Below are 21471 nucleotides of genomic sequence, written 5' to 3'. Positions count from 1 at the left end.
ATCGCAGCAGCGCTTTTGTGGCCTTTTGTGACTGCGATATGCGAGGCCATGGTCCCAAAATCTTGTTCAAGGTGAACGGTGTTCTATCAAGCTGATTGAGAGCTGTGCAGAGGTCATGTCTTTCGTTTTGCAAAGATGGGCAGTAGCACAGCAGATGTTCTATAGTTTCCTCGGCACCGCAAGCATTGCAGTCGGCGCTATCAGCCATTCCAATAAAAAACGTATATGCATTGATGAATGCGACGCCCAAGCGTAAGCGGCACAGCATTGTTTCCTCATTTCGCGGAAGCCCTGGTAACAGCCGCAGTTGCATAGAGGGGTCGAGGGAATCCAATCTTTCTTGGGTGAATCCAGGTGTGTGCCACTTCTCTAATGTCATAGGGTGTGCTAGCCTGCTTAGATGTTGGGCTGCGTTGGTCCGCGATAAAGTTACAGAAACAAGGGTTGCTCCTTCGTGTGATTTCCTAGCAGCTTCGTCAGCGAGGTCGTTGCCAGAGATACTGCAAGGGCCAGGCAGCCACTGAAACACGACGTCGTGTCCGTTCGCTATCATACGATGGTGCATTTCTCGTTTCTCCGACACTTGTTGTTCACAGGACCCGCGACGAAAAGATGACAGAAGACATTGTAAGGCCGCCATCGAAGCGCAGAATATTGCCCACCGATTAGCGGGTTGGTTGTTAATGTAATCAACGGCACCACGGAGGGCAACAAGCGCCGACCCGGTCGACGTTGTCAAGTGAGAAATCTTGTATTAGACGCTAATTGATCGTGATGGTATAACCACTGCGCCGGTGGAGCTGGTCTGAGTGGAAGAGCCATCCGTATATATGTGGACTCGGTCAAAGTAGAAAGTGTTCAAACAATCCAGAGCTGCTTGCTTCAAGGCCAAGATAGGCAGGTCGGTCTTCTTTCTTATTCATGGAACCGTAGGACGCACTTGAGGTTGTTTTAAACACCACAAAGCTGAGGTTGAACGTGCTGATGGTGTGAAGCCCGATGGCAGACAGGCACGATGGATGCTGACCTCGATGGAGAAGGACGCCTGTGGTCGTCGTTTTGGCAGGCAGGCAAAAGAGCTTCATTGCATGCGTGAAACATGACGAATATGGGGCCTAAGCGTGTGGGTGCTAATATAAGTCGTGATCGGATGGTCTCGAGCCATTATAATGGTTCCTGCTGTTGAGGCGCTTCGTGGAAGGCCTAGGCAAGCAGGTAGTGCCTGTGCTTGCACGCTATAAAGTTCTCCAATATTTGACATGCATGTTCTAGCAAGCACGGGAGAACTATAACGTAGCCATCCGATAAAAAGTGCTCGATATAACTAGCACGGAGCTGTTGCGTTTCGCCTGCGACACGTGGTTTTGCCGGCGCGACTGCGGCGGGGCGGCAGACATTTTGGCCCGATCGTCGTCGCCGCAACACTCATCGCCAGGTGTTTCCAGGCGCGACTGCGGCGATGCGACCGCCTAGGGATCATCCTCGCATTCCAGTCATTGTGCCCGAAACAGGCGATGCCAAAGCAGGGATCTCATTCCAGTCATTGTGCCCGAAACAGGCGATGCCAAAGCAGGGATCTCATTCCAGTCATTGTGCCCGAAACAGGCGATGCCAAAGCAGGGACCATCCTCTCATTACAGTCATTGTGTCCGACCGGCAGCGCCACGACAGGGTGCTACGAGATCGTGCTCGACATGGTGCTACGGCATCGCTACGACAGTGTGCGTCACCATTAGCCCATTGTACATTCACGTGCTCGTCTTTTGAGGGGTTCCTTCTTGCCCTCAACTGCGAGAGTATAAAAACAGCTGCCCCCGGACGCCAAAAGGAGGGCTCCGATTTCTTCTGTTGAGTGAAGTGCTCTCCCGTCTCTCTACTTCGGTCAACCTGACCGCCAACTCTTTGCGATGTTAAAATAAACAAGTTGTTTCGTTGTTACCAGTCGACTCATGCTTTGCCGGGACCTTCGGATGCTTCCAGTTGTACCCCAGGCCGCCAGGCCAACGCTACCCTTGGGGCTTGCGACCCAGGTACAACCACGGGCGTCAGCGCCGAGTTCCCAACAGATCGTACCAGCGGTGCGATCCCAAACATCTGGTTGGCAGCGGTGAGATCGCCTCCGACTTCAGACAACTGTCTGCCAGCGGTGAGATCACGACAACGGAGGCCAGCAGCGAAGAGATGCAGTTGACGGTATGCTGAGCAGCTCAACGACGATCCGGGAGCAGTGCAACGAGCCCTGTGTGACGACTGGTTGCCTGCAGCGGAACGACTGCGCGGAATTCCTGCCTGCGAGGTTTGGTGAGTGCGGGACTTTCTTCTTCTGAGCTTTGCCAGGCTTTTGTTAGTGTCAGAAACAGAGCTGGTAATTGTGGTTGTCGTTGCTGCCGGGTTAGTTTGCGGCAAGACAATAGTAAGCAGTAGAGAAAGCAGCATTCAGAGCAGCCATGGATTTGAAGTCGTTGCGCAAACCGAAATTGTTGGAGCTTGCAAGAGAGTTGGGTCTGGATGTCTCAGACAAACTAAGAAAACCGGAACTGATAAAGGCTATTCTTGAGTTAGAGGCTGAGGATGACGAGCTGTCGGAATGCCTTGAGACCATTGAAGAGAGAGAGACTGCAAAAAGACAGGAGCGCGAACTTAAAGAGCAAAAAGAAAAAGAAGAGCGTGAACGTAAAGAACAGAAAGAAAAAGAAGAGCGTGAACGTAAAGAACAAAAAGAAAAAGAAGAGCGTGAACGTAAAGAACAGAAAGAGCGAGAGCAACAAGAGCGTGACCGTCAACACGCTTTGGAAATGAAGCGTCTTGAGGTAGAGATGGAACGCGCTCGTAATGGAAGTCAGGCACACGGTGCAGGAGAACGCGTATTGTTCAAAATGACTGACCTGATGCGGCCGTTTAAGCTTGGAGAGGACATTGGTTTGTTCCTGGTTAACTTTGAGCGAACGTGCGAGAAGCAGGGGTTCTCTCGGGAAACGTGGCCACAGCGCTTGCTCACTTTGTTACCCGGCGAGGCGGCCGACGTAGTCGCTCGCTTGGATAGAGAGGAAGCAGAGGATTTCGACAAAGTAAAATCGAGTCTGCTAAAAAAGTACCGGCTGTCTGCGGAGGCGTTCCGTCGGAAGTTTCGGGAAAATGAGAAAGGCAGAAGTGAGTCATATACAGAGTTTGCGTATAGGCTTATGTCGAACATGCAGGAGTGGCTCAAAGAAGAGAAAGCGTTTGGTGACCACGATAAAGTTCTGCAGTGTTTCGGGCTAGAACAGTTTTATAGTCGGTTACCAGAGAACGTGCGATACTGGGTCTTGGATAGGCCAGACGTGAGTACGGTGGCTAGAGCCGCTGAGCTAGCCGAGGAGTTTGTGACGCGTCGAGCTCGCGGAGCTAAGGACGGTCAAAAGGGTGAATTTGGCTCGAAGTTTGAGAGGCCGAAGTTCACACCCATGAAAGCAAAGGGGAACACGCGTAGTGCGGATGCGAGTGAAAGCAGTCCGACCAGACGTAAAGAGACGGCGGCAGCCAAACGCAGAAAGCGGTTCGAGATGAGGCGAGCGGGCGTTTGTTATACGTGCCAGAAGCCGGGTCACTTTTCGGCGCAGTGTCCGGAAACAACACCAAAAGTTGTGTTTTTTTCAATAGGCAGCACTGACGAGAACATGAAGCTTCTCGAGCCTTACATGCGAGACCTCCTCGTGAACGGGAAAGAGTGCCGAGTGCTTCGCGATTCCGCAGCAACGATGGATGTAGTTCACCCGTCTTACGTAGAACCCCATATGTTCACGGGCGAGTGCGCATGGATCAAGCAAGCCGTGGAAGCTCATAGCGTGTGTCTGCCGGTAGCAAAAGTGCTTATTGAAGGACCTTTCGGAGCGCTTGAGACGGAGGCGGCAGTGTCATCTATGCTGCCACCCCAGTACCCGTACCTATTTTCAAACAGGTCCGATCACCTCCTGCGCGAGAAGGGGCTTTTGTTTGGTGAAGCTAGTGTTCAGGCCTTAACCAGATCGAAGGTTCGGGAGCTCGCTGCAAAGGCGGTAGTTGCGGGGCCGACGTTATCAAACAACGAAAAAGGGTCAGAGGCGCAGCAAGCTGATATTCAGAGCACGCCCGAACTGAATAAAATTGAGTCTGTAGCGTTGAAGGCGCCAGATACTGGAGAGGAAAATCCCGATTCGGGAAAGTTAGAAGAGCTATCTACTGATTTGCTCATCGCGCCTACGTCAGACGGACTTGATAGGTTGCTAAAAGTCAGCCGGTCGGCTTTGATAGCCGAGCAAAAAAAGGATGGCAGCCTGGAAAACGTGCGCTGCAATGTCAAAGAAGGTATCGCCAGGAAAACTGCGCGTTTTGTGGAAAGAGGTGGAGTCCTGTACCGGAAGTATCTAGACCGAAGAGGAGTGGAGTTCGATCAGCTGGTCGTGCCTCAATGCTATCGTCAGGATCTGTTGCGCTTGTCACACGGGGGTTCGTGGTCCGGACACCTAGGAGTTAAGAAAACTAAGGACCGTCTCTTGCAAGAGTACTATTGGCCAGGGTGTTTTCGGGACGCAGACCATTTCGTGAGGACATGTGACACTTGTCAGCGGGTGGGCAAACCAGGGGACAAATCAAGGGCGCCGTTGAAATTGGTACCTATCATTACGGAGCCTTTTAGACGGCTCGTTATTGATACAGTGGGACCTCTGCCGGTAACAGCCACGGGGTACAGACACATTTTGACTGTGATCTGCCCAGCGACAAAGTTCCCTGAAGCAGTGCCGCTTAAAGAACTCAGCTCAGTTGAGATAGTCAATGCACTACTGTCCATATTTGCGCGAGTTGGTTTTCCTGCAGAAATTCAATCAGATCAGGGCACAGTGTTTACTAGCGCTTTGACGACAACTTTTCTCGAAAGGTGTGGGGTAAAGCTGTTACACAGCTCAGTGTACCACCCACAGTCGAATTCCGTTGAGAAGCTCCACTCCGTCATGAAGCGCGTGTTGAGAGCCTTGTGTTTTGAACATCAAACTGACTGGGAGCTGTGTCTGCCTGGGGTGATGTTTGCTTTAAGGACCGCGCCGCATGCGGCTACGGGGTTTTCGCCAGCTGAACTGGTGTACGGTCGCTCGCTTCGATCTCCGCTTCGCATGCTTCGAGAATCATGGGAAGGTAGGGGCGACGACCCAGTCGTGGTGGAGTACGTGCTTAAGCTCCTCGAACGCTTAAGAAGGGCACAGGAGTTGTCAGGTGAAGCAATGACAAAGGCCCAGCAGAGGGCCAAGGTTTATTATGATCGGACAGCCAGGGCCCGTCGTTTTGAGGTTGGCGATGAGGTCATGATATTGCGCACATCGCTAAACAACAAACTAGACGTGCAGTGGGAGGGCCCAGCACGAATTGTTCAGAAACTGTCGGACGTTAACTACGTGGTAAGTCTGCCAGGAAAGCGGAAAGCACAGCAAGTTTACCACTGTAATCTGCTCAAACCTTATAGACAAAGGGAAGCAGTGGTGTGCATGATGGTAAACGTTCCTGAAGAGCTTCCGGTCGAGCTTCCGGGACTAGGCTCAGTGACGAACAGGGAAGACACCGGTCAAGTCATTAGTGACCTTATCAGTAAAGCACCGCTGTCGCCCGAGCAGAAAACCGAACTACACCAGCTATTACAAGAGTTTCAAGGTCTGTTCTCTGAGAGGCCTGGTAGGACTTCTGTACTTACTCATGATATAGAACTTACCTCCCCAGAGCCAGTACGATCCAAGGCGTATCGGGTGTCACCCCGCCAGAGCGATATTATGGAGGCTGAGGTAAAGAAAATGCTACAGCTCGGTGTTATTGAGGCAGGTGAGAGTGATTATACCTCCCCTTTGATTTTAGTTGAGGTACCGGGCAAGGAACCTCGTCCTTGCGTCGACTACCGCAGGCTTAATTCCATCACTAAGGATCAAATTTATCCGATCCCTAACATCGAGGAGCACCTTGAGAAAGTTAGTAGCGCTCAGTTTATTTCCACCCTAGATCTTGTCAGGGGTTATTGGCAGGTTCCACTTACAGAAGAGGCTAGTAGGTATGCGGCGTTCATTTCACCAATGGGAACATTCCGTCCTAAAGTGTTGAGTTTTGGTTTGAAGAACGCGCCATACTGTTTTTCAAGTCTCATGGATAAAGTGCTGCGGGGACAGCAAGAATTCGCTTTACCGTATCTAGACGACGTAGCGATATTCTCCGCATCCTGGTCTGAGCATATGACACACTTGCGGGCAGTGCTAACCCGCCTGCGCGAAGCGGGCTTGACAGTCAAGGCTCCTAAGTGCCAGTTAGCACAGGCCGAGGTTGTCTACCTCGGTCACGTGATTGGTCAGGGTCGTCGCCGCCCCTCTGAAATAAAAGTGGCCGCTGTGCGAGACTTTCCGCAACCGCGCACCAAGACCGATATTCGGTCGTTCTTGGGTGTCGCCGGCTACTATCAGAGGTACATCCCTAGGTACTCTGATATCGCGGCTCCCCTGACGGATGCTCTAAGAAAAACAGAGCCTCAAACAGTCGTCTGGGACGAGACAAAGGAAAGAGCTTTTAGCGCCCTAAAGAGTGCCCTAACAAGCCAGCCTGTGCTACGATCGCCAGACTATACAAAAGGGTTCGTTGTTCAGTGCGATGCTAGTGAGCGAGGCATGGGCGTTGTACTGTGCCAACGGGAAAATGGAGAAGTAGAACACCCCGTCCTGTATGCTAGTCGTAAGCTGACCAGTCGTGAGCAGGCGTATAGCGCCACCGAGAAAGAGTGTGCATGTCTCGTGTGGGCCGTTCAGAAATTGTCCTGCTATCTAGCCGGCTCGAGGTTTATCATTGAGACGGATCACTGCCCTCTCCAATGGCTGCAGACCATCTCTCCCAAAAATGGCCGCCTCCTGCGCTGGAGCCTCGCTTTACAACAATATTCCTTTGAGGTGCGTTACAAAAAGGGGAGTCTCAACGGTAACGCCGATGGCTTAAGTCGAAGCCCCTAACGTAGGAATCAGCCTCAAAATTGTTTGTTACTGATGTTTTTCTTCCTGAGGCAGAATTTTTTTAACATATTGCTTTTGTTTAGTGTTTCAAAGTGATGATATGCTTTCTAGTGCAATTTTTCAATTTGTGGACGCGTTCTGAGTGATGCTAGACTACTGTAAGGAACTAGGCAGTGGTATAAAAAGGGGAAAGAGCCTGGCAGGGTTTAGTGAGGGTTGTGCCGTGCTTGCTGACTGAGCGGTTGAGTTTCAGCGTAGTTCTAACGCTTGCCGGGAACGAGAACAAAAATGTGAACTCTCCCGAAGTCACTTTGCAGTGTCCCGTGCGAACCTGAACAAGAGAACGAGGCCTTCTCTGTGCGCTGCGCTCAAGAAACGTCGAGGGACGCCCGACTTCGGTTATGAGCATCATCGAGCGACATCCCTCCGGACAGCGGATGCAGTCCCCTGTCCATCGGGATCTCCTTCCCCCGGCGGGGCGGTCTGTTGCGTTTCGCCTGCGACACGTGGTTTTGCCGGCGCGACTGCGGCGGGGCGGCAGACATTTTGGCCCGATCGTCGTCGCCGCAACACTCATCGCCAGGTGTTTCCAGGCGCGACTGCGGCGATGCGACCGCCTAGGGATCATCCTCGCATTCCAGTCATTGTGCCCGAAACAGGCGATGCCAAAGCAGGGATCTCATTCCAGTCATTGTGCCCGAAACAGGCGATGCCAAAGCAGGGATCTCATTCCAGTCATTGTGCCCGAAACAGGCGATGCCAAAGCAGGGACCATCCTCTCATTACAGTCATTGTGTCCGACCGGCAGCGCCACGACAGGGTGCTACGAGATCGTGCTCGACATGGTGCTACGGCATCGCTACGACAGTGTGCGTCACCATTAGCCCATTGTACATTCACGTGCTCGTCTTTTGAGGGGTTCCTTCTTGCCCTCAACTGCGAGAGTATAAAAACAGCTGCCCCCGGACGCCAAAAGGAGGGCTCCGATTTCTTCTGTTGAGTGAAGTGCTCTCCCGTCTCTCTACTTCGGTCAACCTGACCGCCAACTCTTTGCGATGTTAAAATAAACAAGTTGTTTCGTTGTTACCAGTCGACTCATGCTTTGCCGGGACCTTCGGATGCTTCCAGTTGTACCCCAGGCCGCCAGGCCAACGCTACCCTTGGGGCTTGCGACCCAGGTACAACCACGGGCGTCAGCGCCGAGTTCCCAACAGATCGTACCAGCGGTGCGATCCCAAACAGAGCCCACTGCCGATCCCCATGTTTTTCCGGCGATAAACTTGAAGACATGAACAATAGATGTGAGCTTCTTCTGCAGGTGGCCAACGTGAGGGCTCCAAGAGAGGTCCCGGTCCACAATGACACCCAAGAACCAATGATTTCTCTTGTATGAGATAGGCTGGCCATTGATGCATACCGGATAACGAGAAATCACTTTTCGTGTAAAAGCGACTAACGCCCATTTTTCTGTTGAGATGGTAAGGCTTTGTGTGTGAAGACAGTGAGATGCCTGTGTTGCTGCTTTCTGTAACCTTGCGAGAACCTGCATGCGAGCGAGCCCTGATGATCAGATGCAAATGCCGTCGGCATTGATTGAGACACTCACTGTTTCCGGTAGGGATACGGCCAGCCCAAGAAGCGCGAACTTGAAAAGAATAGGGCTTAAAACGCCAGCTTGGGGAACTCCTCGGCATATGTAGTGGTCGGTAGTCGGACCATCTTCCGCGCGGAGGGCCTTTGTGTCAAGTAGTTTCTGATCCATCGATATACTCGCCCTGCTACTTCAATTGTCAGAAGTGCGTCTAAAATGGGTTAATGGGAAACGTTGTCGTAAGCGCCTTTCACGTCCAGAAAGAGCGCTACTCATAATCGTTTCCAAGATTTTTGCTGTTCTACAGATGACACTAGATCGATGACGCTGTCAATCGATGAACGGCCTCGTCGAAATCCCGCCATAGAATCAGGGTAAATTTTGTGGTGTTCTAGGTACCATTCGAGACGCATCAGGATCATGTGTTCCATGAGCTTCCTGACGCAGCTGGCAAGTGCTATAGGCCGATACGATGTCAGTTCGAGCGGCGACTTTCCCGCTTTTAGTAGCGGTACGAGGCGGCTGCGTTTCCATTCCTGTGGGATGACGCCATCTTGCCATGAACTATTAAAAAGGCTGAGGAGGTGACGCAAAGCAGTAGATCTTATGCCATCTGGCCCTGGTGAAGACGAACACCTACAGAGGGCCATATCAGCTTCTAACTCTTCCATGGAGAATGGAGACTCCATACTTGTATCTCGTGGACCGGGGATGTCGCTTAAAGCCATGTCAGGTACTAAAACTGTGGCGACAGCGATGTTCGTGCATAATTCCTCGGCAACGTCTATCTAACGGCGTTTTTTATAGAGAGCCAGGGCGTTAATAGGGTGTCGTTGCTGGAGTCTTGAGCAAAGACCCCATAGGATACGCCACACATGGGGCAATGGCTTGCGGGGCTCTAGTGACTCGCAAAAACATTTCCATCTTTGATCCGCTAGCTTATCCATTCGGCATTGTATCTTCTTTTGCATGCGCCGAGCTTCTCTGAAGTCAAGAATTGCCTTTGTGCGCCTGTACCTCCTTTCGGCACGGCGACGTATTTTACGAAGCCTTTTCAATTCAATGTCATTCTCTGTACGCTTTGACGAATGTGTGAAGCAACGCCTGCAATCTTGCATTGCGTCTGCAATTATGTCTTCCAATCTGCGTGCGATGTTTCTTGCAGATGTCTTCTACCCGATCTTGAACGACTGACGAGTCGATTTGGCGACATAGATCCGGTAATGCGGCGTCTAGTCCATCGATCCTCACATAAGTCGGGATATGATCACTTCCATGCGTTTCAATATCAGTGAACCACTGCGCGCTCGAATTCTGGCAACGTGACGCGAAAGTCAAGTCAAGGCAGCGGCTGTACGTTGTTCCTCGCACAGATGTCGGACTTCCTTAATATAGAAGGCACAGGTTGTGGCCTGATGCAAAGAATATTATTGACGTGCCCCAAGAATTTATCCTGGAGCTCCCCATATATGATGGTGAGCGTTGAAATCCACTGTTATTACCAAGGACCGGGAGTAGCAGCCATAATATCTTCTAGCCTTTTGCTGTCAAACTAACTTGTTGGGGGATAGGTAGACGCCAGTAATAGTAAAAGACAGCCTCTTCTTTGTCACACTAACACAGACGTATTGGTTACCGTCGTGTGGCGCTACGGGTTGCGAAAAATACGTTAGGTCTGTGCGAATGTAAACCTGACACTTAGTACTACGGACACACGTGGAAGGAACAAAAGCATCATATCCTGATAGTCTTATGGAGGCTAATAAGTTCGTTACGCAGATCACCAGTATAGCAAAGTGGTAGTCAAAGACAAACTGTCGAAAATTCGAAATACGTGACCTCAGGCCTCTCGCATTCCATTGGAATATGGAGGCACTTTTGACATCATCCCGGAACGATCGCTGTTGTTGTCGAAGAGCCAAGGTTCTGCGTTAGAAGTTCTCAAGCACTGGACTTCTGAAGGCTCGCTAGAACCGGATTGATGGCATCCAGTACTTGCAACGCACTTAGAGCTGTTGGTGTCTGTAGCTTGTCCAGAAGAACACGAATAGCACTCACCAGAGACCTCATCACGAGAACAATTTGTTGATCTTGGTCCGTCAGTTTATCAGGAACAGTCGAAGGCTCCCTTGCTGTAGATGTCAGATTTCCCTCAGTAGGAGCGTGTAGCTTCGTTAGTGCAGGCCAAGCGTCAGCAGCCGGGCGGTTCGCTGCACCTTTGTCCATTGAGCTGAATGCATTTGGCCTGGGTGGAAGAGCGGGTGGTTGTGTACGTGGCTGGCACTCTGTTGAGGCTTTGGAGGTCGGCGGTGTATTAGGCGGCGATGTCGGCGGCGCGATCGTCGCCGCCTAATAGATGTTGCTGCTTCTCGGTGAAACGAGGGGCCTCTAACCATTTTCTTCAATATTGCCATTTGCTTGCGAATTAAAGGGCTTTCCTTCGAGAATGCATCGTGAGGGCCGCTGCAGTTTGTGCCCTTCAGCACACTGGCCTCGCTCGTGTTAATGGTACGGGGCTCAGTGCAGCGAGAACAGACTGTGATACTCAAGAACGGAAAGAAACTAAAGGGAAAAGATTATTCAATTGGCGAAGACTTTTCAAAGAACGTTCGTGAACTAAGAAAGAAACTATGGGATAGCGCGAAGCCGAACCGAGATAAAAAAGAAAGGGTTTCCTTGGTGTTTGATAAGTTATATATCAATAATATTCCTTACGTTTGGGACTGCGAAAAAAATGATAAAGTGAGGGTTCAAAAAAACGACGGGATCGGCGCAAGTCGGCCCGTGACGCGAAGTTGTACGCAGTTGCGAAACCGCTCACCAATAAAGTGAGTGGTTCATTTACCTCAGCTTCTTTCTTCACTAAGACAGATAGCTTGTCTTGCCATAGTAACACGGGCCAATCTAGTATAAAAAGCTTGAGAATAGCTAACATTAACGCACGCAGCGTTGCAAACAAGAAAGACTCGCTTGAACTTAAACTGCTGGAGTTCGACCCACACATATCAGTCCTGACGGAAACTTGGTTACATGAGGACTTAGCAGATGACCTGGTATTTCCTCCTCATTATAAAGTTGTTCGCAAGGACAGGACCTCAAGGGGTGGTGGCGTAGCCATTCTCTTAAAAGACTCTGTAGAATGCGACCTTGTATATGATGTTCCTGACCTTGAATGCCTTTGCATAAAAATTTCTTGCTGGGGTCATTCTTTCATCCTGTATGGTTGCTACAGGCCACCAGATGCCGCACCCGACTATCTTATTAAGCTACAACATCACCTGTCTCATTTCCAAAATAAGAAAATACTGTTAATAGGTGACTTCAATCTGCCAGATGTGTGCTGGTACCGCCTACAAGGCGGTGCTAAGTCTGGGAGCAATGCAGACGTTCTGTTTGATGTCATGCTTACTCATGATTTAGCTCAAATTGTAAATCAACCTACTCGTGTACAAGGTTCATCTTCCTCTATACTAGACTTAGTTTTTGCTAGCCGTCAATATTCTATGCATACTGTATCGGTCGAAACAGGCATTTCAGACCATCACCTCGTAAGCGTATCGATAGATTTAGTTAAGTCCCCTTACCACAACAAAAAAGCCAGTCACGTACGTTGTTTCAAGGATTATTCTAGGGCTGATGATGCCGCAGTGATTGATCATATGGAAACTTGTTTATCGAGCTTCGATGATAATGACGATGTCTGCAAGCTGTGGGAGCGATTCGTCGAAATGTGTCAATATTGTCTAAATGCCTTTGTTCCGAATAAACGCAAAAAAGTTCACAAACGCACACCTTGGATGACGCGGAAGATTATTCAACTGAAGCGAAAACTAAAAAGATCTAAGAAAAAAAACCACCAGTTAAGTCAGATTGAAACGCTTAAAAATAATCTTGAACGTGCGGTTCGTGAGTCAAAAGACTTCTACTTTAACACAACATTACCCAGTTTTGTTAAAAATGACCCAAGTAAATTTTGGAACTTCCTGAGTGACAGCAAGAAACATATCTCAAAAATAACAGCGGAGGGAGATACTTTGACTGATCCGATTGATATTGCACGCCATTTTAATTATTTTTTTCACAGCGTATTCTCTAAAGAAGGTGTACAAACTGTACAAAGCGCATCAAATTTTCCTGTATCGGAGGTTGACTTTGTTAGCCTCCCTGGTGTATTTGCTTTGCTTTTAGAACTGAAACCTAAAACTTCTTCTGGTCCTGATAATTTACCCAATGTATTTTTGCGACGCTATGCCGAAATAATTGCGAAGTTTCTTTTTGTGCTGTTTAAAAAATCTCTGCTGTCATCAAAACTTCCGGTTGAATGGAAGACTGCTCGAGTTGTTCCCATCTTTAAAAAAGGTGACTGCACATTACTACAAAATTACCGTCCTATTTCTTTAACTTCCGCATGCTGTAAAATGCTCGAACATATTATTGCTAAACATATTAACAAATTTCTTGAAGAACACTCCATATTAAGCGACTTTCAGCATGGGTTTAGAAAGGGCTATTCTACAATAACACAATTAGTTACAATAGTACACACCTTTGCTAAAACACTGGATATGAATGGTCAAATAGACGCCATATTTATGGATTTCAGCAAAGCATTTGATAAAGTTCACCACGAAAAACTGATTCAAAAACTAAAAAACATTAATCTTCCAGACATTTTAATATCGTGGATTCAAGATTACCTCACGAATAGAGTGCAATTTGTTTCAGTCGATGGGTGCAGCTCCAGTTGTCTCCCAGTCACCTCTGGGGTGCCCCAAGGAAGCGTCTTGGGGCCTTTGCTTTTTCAGATTTACATAAATGATATTGTTAATGTGGTTACTCCAGGAACTCATATTCGCTTGTTTGCTGATGATTGTGTCGTTTTCCGTCAAATTACGTGTACTAACGATCAAAACGAACTTGACCAGTGTCTTCGAAATGTTCTTGATTGGTGCAGCGAGTTTTCCATGGTTCTTAACACTGAAAAAACAGTTTCGATGCAAATAACACATAAAAAGAACCCAATTAACCACGTGTATACACTGGGATCATCAACACTAAAGCAGGTTAATAGCTACAAATATCTAGGTGTAACAATCACAAGCCGTCTTTCCTGGAACTCACATATAGATAACATATGCTCCTCTGCATTTAAAAAGCTGTGTTTTCTGAGGCATAAACTAAGAAATTCACCTTCTCACATAAAACTTCTAACGTATAACACTTACATCAGGCCAAAGCTCGAGTATGCTTCGGTTGTTTGGGACCCATTCACTAAACTTAACATAGATAAATTAGAAAGGGTTCAAAGAAAAGCTGTTAGGTTTATCTATTCCAAATTTAAAATCACCGACTCCCCCACTGACCTCATGGCGGCTAACAATATTGAAACACTTGAAACGCGAAGAGGAAAATATCGCCTTGAATTTCTTTATTCTTTACTTAACCATAAGTTTGCTTTGGATCCTTCACAGTACATATCCCCTCTAACCACACGTTATACCCGACATCATCACATTCACTCATTGACACCGTATTTTGCGAAAACTGACTGTTTTAAATATTCCTTTTTTCCGCGGACAATATCCGATTGGAACCATGTTATGACATCTTAATAGTTTGCAATATTTGTCTCCTTATTTTTATGTATATTTCTTTTCATTGTGTTCTGTATCTTTTGAGTTTTAAGAATATATGCCTGTCCTGCTTGGACCCTGAAAAGGGTCTGCAGTATGTACTAAATAAATAAAAAAAATAAAAATAGTGTTCTTGCACACACTACTCACATGCCCAAACTTCATGCACTTCCAACACTGCAGCTGTCTTGGTATGAAGGGGCGAACTGCGTGTCGGAAGCGGCCCACTTTTACATGCGATGGTTGGGGTTCGCCTTTGAATATGATATTGACACACCACGACGTCGTAAAAGGACGCGGAACGTCCTTTTTGCCGTCCGCCGCCAAGGTTTGTGAGTGCTGGCGCTGGCTAACACTCCCAGGGTTCTACTAGGACACATAAATACCCAAGAAAGTGGACGGGGAAAGAACGGCGTGGTAGCTCAATTGGTAGAGCATCGCACGCGTAATGCGAAGGTTGTGGGTTCGGTTCCCATCTGCGACAAGTCTTTTTTTCATCCACTTTCATTTCCGCTGATTTATCGTTACAGTAATTCATTTATTAAGCACAAGTAATTTCTCCTACGTTGTCCTTAGTGTCAGTGTTTGTTGGCTGCTCATGATATCACACACAAAAAACGGGCCCCTTGGTTAACCCCGTTTCTTCTCGTTTATCTATATATGTATATATATAAACAAGCACAGTATATTTGACTGATGTGTCGGCTGGCGCTTTTGAGAACGGTTGCTCTAGCAGCCGCAACGTCAGTGAAATACGCTGTGCTTATTCAACGTACGACGTACTCTTTCTCATCGTCGTAGACATCAATATATACACACATACACACACACACACACACACACACACACACACACACATATATATATATATATATATATATATATATATATATATATATATATATATATATATATATATATATTGTTACGGGAAGGAAGAAGCGTGCGCCTATTTACAGATGGCTTTTAATGGCTGGGCCAACAAGCATAGAGCAGCGATAAAAAATTAGCCTCTTCCTCGTCGTCTCTCAGACCACCATCATAGTCCTCTTCTTCACACATTACCGACTGTGACACCACCACCGTCGGAAAAAGCACCTTATTGGTGCGGCTCATCTGTCCGAGAAAGGTAAGGTTTGAGACGGCTGACGTGGATGATGTTAGAGAGCGTTGAAGACACCGTGGCATCCAGCGGAGACACTTCATATGAGACAGGGGTCACCTGGCGAAGGATGCGGCAAGGGTCATAGTACTGCGAGAGGAATTTCTCCGAACGACAAACAGGCCGAGTTGGATACCAGACTAGCAATAGAGCACCTGGTTCGTAGTGCACGTCGTGATGGCGCTGGTCGTAACGGCATTTGTGGCGTGTCTGTGAAGCAGAAAGACGATTGCGGGCATTCTGGCGTGCTTGGGTCGCTGTGGTTATGACATCCCGAGTGTACTCTGTCGGCGAGTCGAGCGTGGTCGAGAGGAGTGTCTCGAAAGGCAAAGTTGGCTCACGGCCGAAGAGGAGAGAGAAGGGGTAATAGCCAGCTGTGACGTGGCGCGAGGAATTGTAGGCGAACGTGACAAATGGTAGAGCAATGTCCCAGTCGCGATGATCTGAGCAAACATACATTGCTAGCATGTCAGTTAATGTGCGGTTCAGGCGTTCGGTAAGACCGTTAGTTTGATGATGGTAAGCGGTAGTAAGTTTGTGTTTGGTAGCACATGATCGAAGTAGGTCGTCTATGACTTTGGAAAGAAAGTATCTGCCGCGATCGGTGAGAAGTTGACGAGGTGCACCGTGGAGCAAGATAACGTCGCGAAGCAAGAAATCAGTGACGTTTGTAGCGCAGCTGGTCGGTAGGGCTCTAGTAATGGCATAGCGAGTTGTATAGTCCATAGCGACGGCAATCCACCTATTTCCGTCATTCGATATAGGGAATGGTACGAGAAGATCAACGTCAACGCGAAAAAAAGGGTCGGCCGGTATATCCAAAGGCTGCAGCAGTCCGGCAGGAGGCACAGCTGGTCTTTTCCCGCGTTGACACGACTCACACGCGGTAACATAGCGCCGAACGGAGCGGTTGAGACCGGGCGAGAAAAACCGTCGCCAAATTCGTTCATAGGTCCGCGTAAAGCCAAGGTGTCCAGCGGTGGGAACGTCGTGCAGTTGCTGCGGTGTAATCTGTCGCAGATGAGACGGAATGACGGTTAGGAGCTCGGGCCCGTCTGGGTGCATGTTGCGGCGATACAGGATACCATTTTGTAGTATGAACATGTGAATGGATGGGTCAGACGGATCAGAGAGCAGGCGTTCGATAATGCGGCGTAACGACTCATCGCGTCGTTGTTCAGCGCCCATGTCTTGCAAGGCAGAGAGCGAAAGAACGCAGATCGGTGCAACATCCACTAAGCCGTCCGGTACATCGACGGGATGACGAGACAGGCAGTCGGCGTCCTGATGTAGACGACCCGACTTGTCGACCACAGTGTATGTGTATTCCTGCAGCCGTAGGGCCCAGCGACCGAGGCGTCCAGTGGGATCCTTGAGGGAGGAAAGCCAACAAAAAGCGTGGTGGTCGGTTGTAACTGTAAATGGCCGACCATATATGTAGGGTCCGAACTTGCCCACCGCCCAAATGAGGGCGAGACACTCGCGCTCAGTAATCGAGTAATTGCGCTCTGCGGGAGAGAGGAGGCGGTTGGCGTAGGCGATGACGCGGTCGTACCCACATTGGCGTTGAGCTAAAACTGGGCCGATGCCGTAGCCAGTAGCGTCAGTGCGGATTTCTGCCGGAGTGGAGGCGTCAAAATGGACGAGAACAGGAGGTGTGGTGAGCAGCGCGATGAGCTGCGAGAAAGCAGACGCTCGTTCAGAGCGCCAACAGAAAGGAACGTCTTTCTTCAGGAGGTCAGTCAGAGGACGGGCAACATGGGCGGAATTCTTCACAAGCCTGCGGAAGTATGAGCAAAGGCCAATAAAGCTGCGAACATCTTTGGCACAAGTTGGTACGGGGAAATTCTGCACAGCATGAACTTTAGCGGGGTCGGGGCGAATGCCTGACGAATCGACGAGGTGTCCGAGCATGGTTATTTGTCAGTGACCGAAGTGGCACTTGGATGAGTTGAGCTGCAAGCTAGCGGTGCGAAAAACAGAAAGAACAGATGAAAGTAATCCAAGATGAGTGGCAAAAGTTGAAGAGAATATGATTACGCCATCCAAGTAGCCCAAACAGATGGACCATTTCAAACCACGCAAGAGCATGTCCATCATCCGTTCAAAGGTCGCCGGGGCATTGCACAAGACAAAAGGCATTACCCGGAACTGATATAGGCCATCTGGTGTGAGGAATACGGTCTTTTCACGGTCCATTTGATCGACGGCAATTTGCCAACATCCAGCACGAAGGCCTATAGATGAAAAATAAGTGGCACCGTGGAGACAATCCAGAGCATCGTCAATGCGGGGAAGTGGATATACATCTTTCTTGGTGATCGTGTTTAGATGACGATAGTCAACGCATAATCGCCAGCTGTTATCCTTCTTTTTGACGAGAACAACAGGGGACGCCCACGGGCTGAAAGAGGGTTCAATAATCCCTTTGGCACGCATCTTGTCAACCTCGCTCTGGATAATGTGTCGCTCGGAAGGCGACACCCGGTATGGGCGTCGGCGAACAGGTGTTGCATCGCCGGTAGTTATACGATGCTTCACGACCGTTTTTTGACACAAAGGGCGATCGTTCAGGTCGAAAATGTCGGAGTAGGACTCGAGAAGGCAACGCAGCTCTGCGGCTTGTTGGGTTGAGAGGTCGGCTGCAATCATCTTTGTAAAGTCGTCGGACGGGGATGATGTAGAAGGCGCAGAATGAGCATTGGTCGACGACGGCGCCACAGATAGAGCGGAAATGTGGCACTCGTGCGTCGGTGACAATGTGGCAAGAGACATGCCTCGAGGAACTACGTGTGGGCACTGTCCGAAATTTAGGATGGGAAGACATGTCTGATTGTCCGCAACAGAAACGATGGTGTGCGGAAAGGAGACATTGTGAGAAAGCAGGAGTGAATTCGCGGAAGTAAGGACGTAGTCTCCGTCAGGTACAGGTGGGCAGGCTAAGACAGGGATGCAGGCTGCTGCAAGACATGGCAGGCGTATAAAATCCGCGGAACAAAGCTGTGTTGGAGCTTGAGCAGGAAGGTCAATGGGAACAGGTAGGGGTAGGTGAAGTTGTACAACGCCGGCGGAACAGTCAATCAGAGCAGAATGGGCGGCCAGAAAGTCGAGTCCGAGGATCACATTGTGAGGGCAACGTTCGAGAACACTAAACAAAACGGACGTGTGGCGACCGGCGACCCTTACACGAGCAGTACACATTCCAAGCACAACCGGAGTTCCACCGTCGGCGACTTGGAGCAGTCGAGTCGGAGCAGGAGTCAGCAGTTTCTTCAAGCGCGTTCGAAGCTCCGCACTCATGATGGAAATTTGGGCTCCAGTGTCGATGAGTGCTGTAACGGGCAAACCATCCACGTCCACGTCCAGAAAGTTCCGATTAGTAGGCAGGGTCAGCAGATGAATTTCAGACTGGGGTTCTAGAGCCGCGTCACCTCCAGGAGCTGCCCCAGCTAGTTTCCTGTCGGAGAGCGGCGACGGTAAGCTGGGGATGGAGAGCGACGATGCTGGGGCGAACGGGAGCGGCGACTATGTGGCGATGGCGAGCGGCTGGTCACGGTGGCTGGAGCGTTGTCACGAGCGTCTTCAACATCGGTGGAGAGTGATGGAGGGCGAGGATTCAGTGGGGAGCGGCGGTAGGCGGCAAAGCTTGGTCGATAGTGGGATGGCCAGGAACTTTGACAGTGGCGAGAGATGTGTCCCACGCGTCCACAGTAAAAGCACATGGGTCTATCGTCATGTGCGCGCCATTCGGCCGGGTTGCGATAGCGCGGATATGGACGTATTGGCTCCGCTGAACAGGGGCAGAGGCAGCAGACGAAGCAGTCAGGACGGCTAGCGGAGCAAATGGACGGAAGACCCACATTGGCCAGTTCTTGGCGAATTACCAGCGAGACACAAGCGGCCTGGAATCGTGAAAGCTCTGCGTCACTGGCGTGACAGGAGACGCTGCTTCGATTTCTCGCCGAACGATACGTACGACGTTCTCGCAGGAGGTGGGCTCACACGGTGGACAAATGTCTTCGCACGTCGATGAAAGTGCGGTATTGGGTAGCCGCGTAAACTGTTGAACTATGCGGCGACTCTTTGCGTCTTCAAAGCGGCGACATTCGTTAATGATCTCGTTGACCGTCGTTACGTTCTTGTAAACAAGCAGGTTAAAAGCGTCGTCCGTGATGCATTTTAAAACGTGGCTGACCTTTTCTGCCTTCGCCATATTGTTATTCACTTTGCGGAAAAGGGCGAGCACGTCCTGGATATACGCAACGTAAGATTCAGTCGACGCCTGTACACGGGTCCCAAGGTCCTTGTTCGCAGCACGTTGGCGGCCGACGGGCTTGCCGAACAAATCTCTAAGCTTCTGCTTGCACTGGTCCCAACTCGTAATCTCTTCTTCGTGTGTTTCGAACCAGACCCGTGCCGTTTTCTTCAGGTAGAATATTATATTGGCCAGCATAGGCATGTTGCCCCCCTGTTGTGTGCGCTGACCCGTTCGTAATTCTGCAACCAGTCATCGACGTCAACGTTGTCGATCCTGGAAAACATGCCAGCGTCGCAAGGCTGGGCCAGGATGACCGTCGGCGGCGACGATGGGGCCGTGGTTGAACTCTCTCCTTCGGACGACATGGTGGCCAGGTTACGTCAGCTGCGGAGCTCCGTCTTGCGCAAGTGATTACCCCGCACTTCCACCAATGATGGTACGGGAAGGAAAAAGCGTGCGTCTATTTACAGATTGTCTTTAATGGCTGGGCCAACAAGCGTAGAACCGCGATAAAAAACTACCCTGTTCCTCGTCGTCTCTCAGACCACCATCGTAGTCCTCGTCTTCACACATTACCGACTGTGACAATATATACATATATATATATATATATATATATATATATATATATATATATATATATTGTCACAGACGGTAATGTGTGAAGATGAGGACTAAGTAGAAGTCCTATGGTCAACGTGCAAATGACGATTCCATGCTACGCTGCGACGACACTACTTTTCGGGTGCCTCCAATAGCGCACCCGTATGACGAATCCGCGCCCAACGATACGTCCGATATCAGCCGTCGGTCTCGTTTTCCAACCCCTCCACGTCAGATGGCTTCACCTACTGGACGTACTTTTGCTGACCTCCGAGGTCGAAGGTCGCCCAGCCCACGCCATAGAAACTGATGGCGGCGACCTCAGGGGTAAGGTTGCAGGCCCGCCGCAAGACAATAAAAAGCTCCCAACACTCCCGCTGCAGATCTTTGTGAAGCCGGTAAACACCACTTAATTGTGAGCGCAGACATTGATGTTTTGGTGGACGGAGAGCCAGTGACAGCGTTAGTCGACACTGGTGCCGACTTCTCGATAATGAATCGGGAACTCATCTTCCGCCTGAAGAAAGAAAAGACGCCAAGGTCGGGGCCTCACATAAGGACGGCAGGCGGTCAATTACTAATGCCTACTGGAAGATGTACTTCTAGAATTGATATCGGGGATTCTTCTTTCCTGGCCGCTTTCATCGTTCTGCCTGTGTGCTGTAAAGATTTGATTATTGGAATGGATTTTCTGAAAGAAAATGGCGCCGTAATTGACATCCCGGATCGCATGGTGACGTTCTATAAGAGTCCTGGTTTAGTCTATTGCTTATCGCCGCAACACCACTCCTTTCGTCTAACAGAAGACGACGTTGTCATCCCACCTCGATACTGTACCCTTGTTTCGGTAACATGTGACGTACCGTTTCTTTGCGAAGGCGTTACCGGCCAAATAGCCACTTTGTTGTTCACTCATGGTATCTCGGTCGCACGAGGAATCGTAAATGTCACCGACGGAAGCACGAACCTGTTGCTAACGAATTTTAGCGCAGAGCGACGGCGCCTTCCAAAGGGCACGGCTGTGGCTTATTTCGACGGTGTTGCGGATGACCGCGGCTGCTGTCCACTACTAGAAGAACCACCTATGCAAGACCCAGCCCCTGTACATGACGTCAGCACCAGGGGTGTAGCCAGGGGGAGGGGCTTATGGGGCTTCAGCCCCCCCCCCCCGAAATTTTTTCGTGCTGGCCATGCACTGCCGAAGAAAGCAACCGCGGGCGCCGGCAATCATTATGGAT

At 49.7% G+C, this 21471-nt stretch overlaps 1 protein-coding gene and 1 non-coding gene across 4 annotated transcripts in view; one reads left to right on the top strand and one right to left on the bottom strand.

Annotated features, from left to right (window-relative positions):
- LOC142579982 (uncharacterized) overlaps positions 1-21471 on the bottom strand; it is a 153190-nt gene that overhangs the window by 19264 nt on the left and 112455 nt on the right. The window lies entirely within an intron of this gene.
- Positions 14622-14694, top strand: TRNAT-CGU (transfer RNA threonine (anticodon CGU)). The gene has a single exon. It is a non-coding gene; the product is annotated as a tRNA-Thr (tRNA).

Source organism: Dermacentor variabilis, chromosome 4 (genome assembly GCF_050947875.1).
Source record: "Dermacentor variabilis isolate Ectoservices chromosome 4, ASM5094787v1, whole genome shotgun sequence".
Lineage (NCBI taxonomy): Eukaryota > Metazoa > Arthropoda > Arachnida > Ixodida > Ixodidae > Dermacentor > Dermacentor variabilis.
Note: the sequence above shows the minus strand (reverse complement) of the source record. Positions and strands in the feature narration are given on the sequence as shown.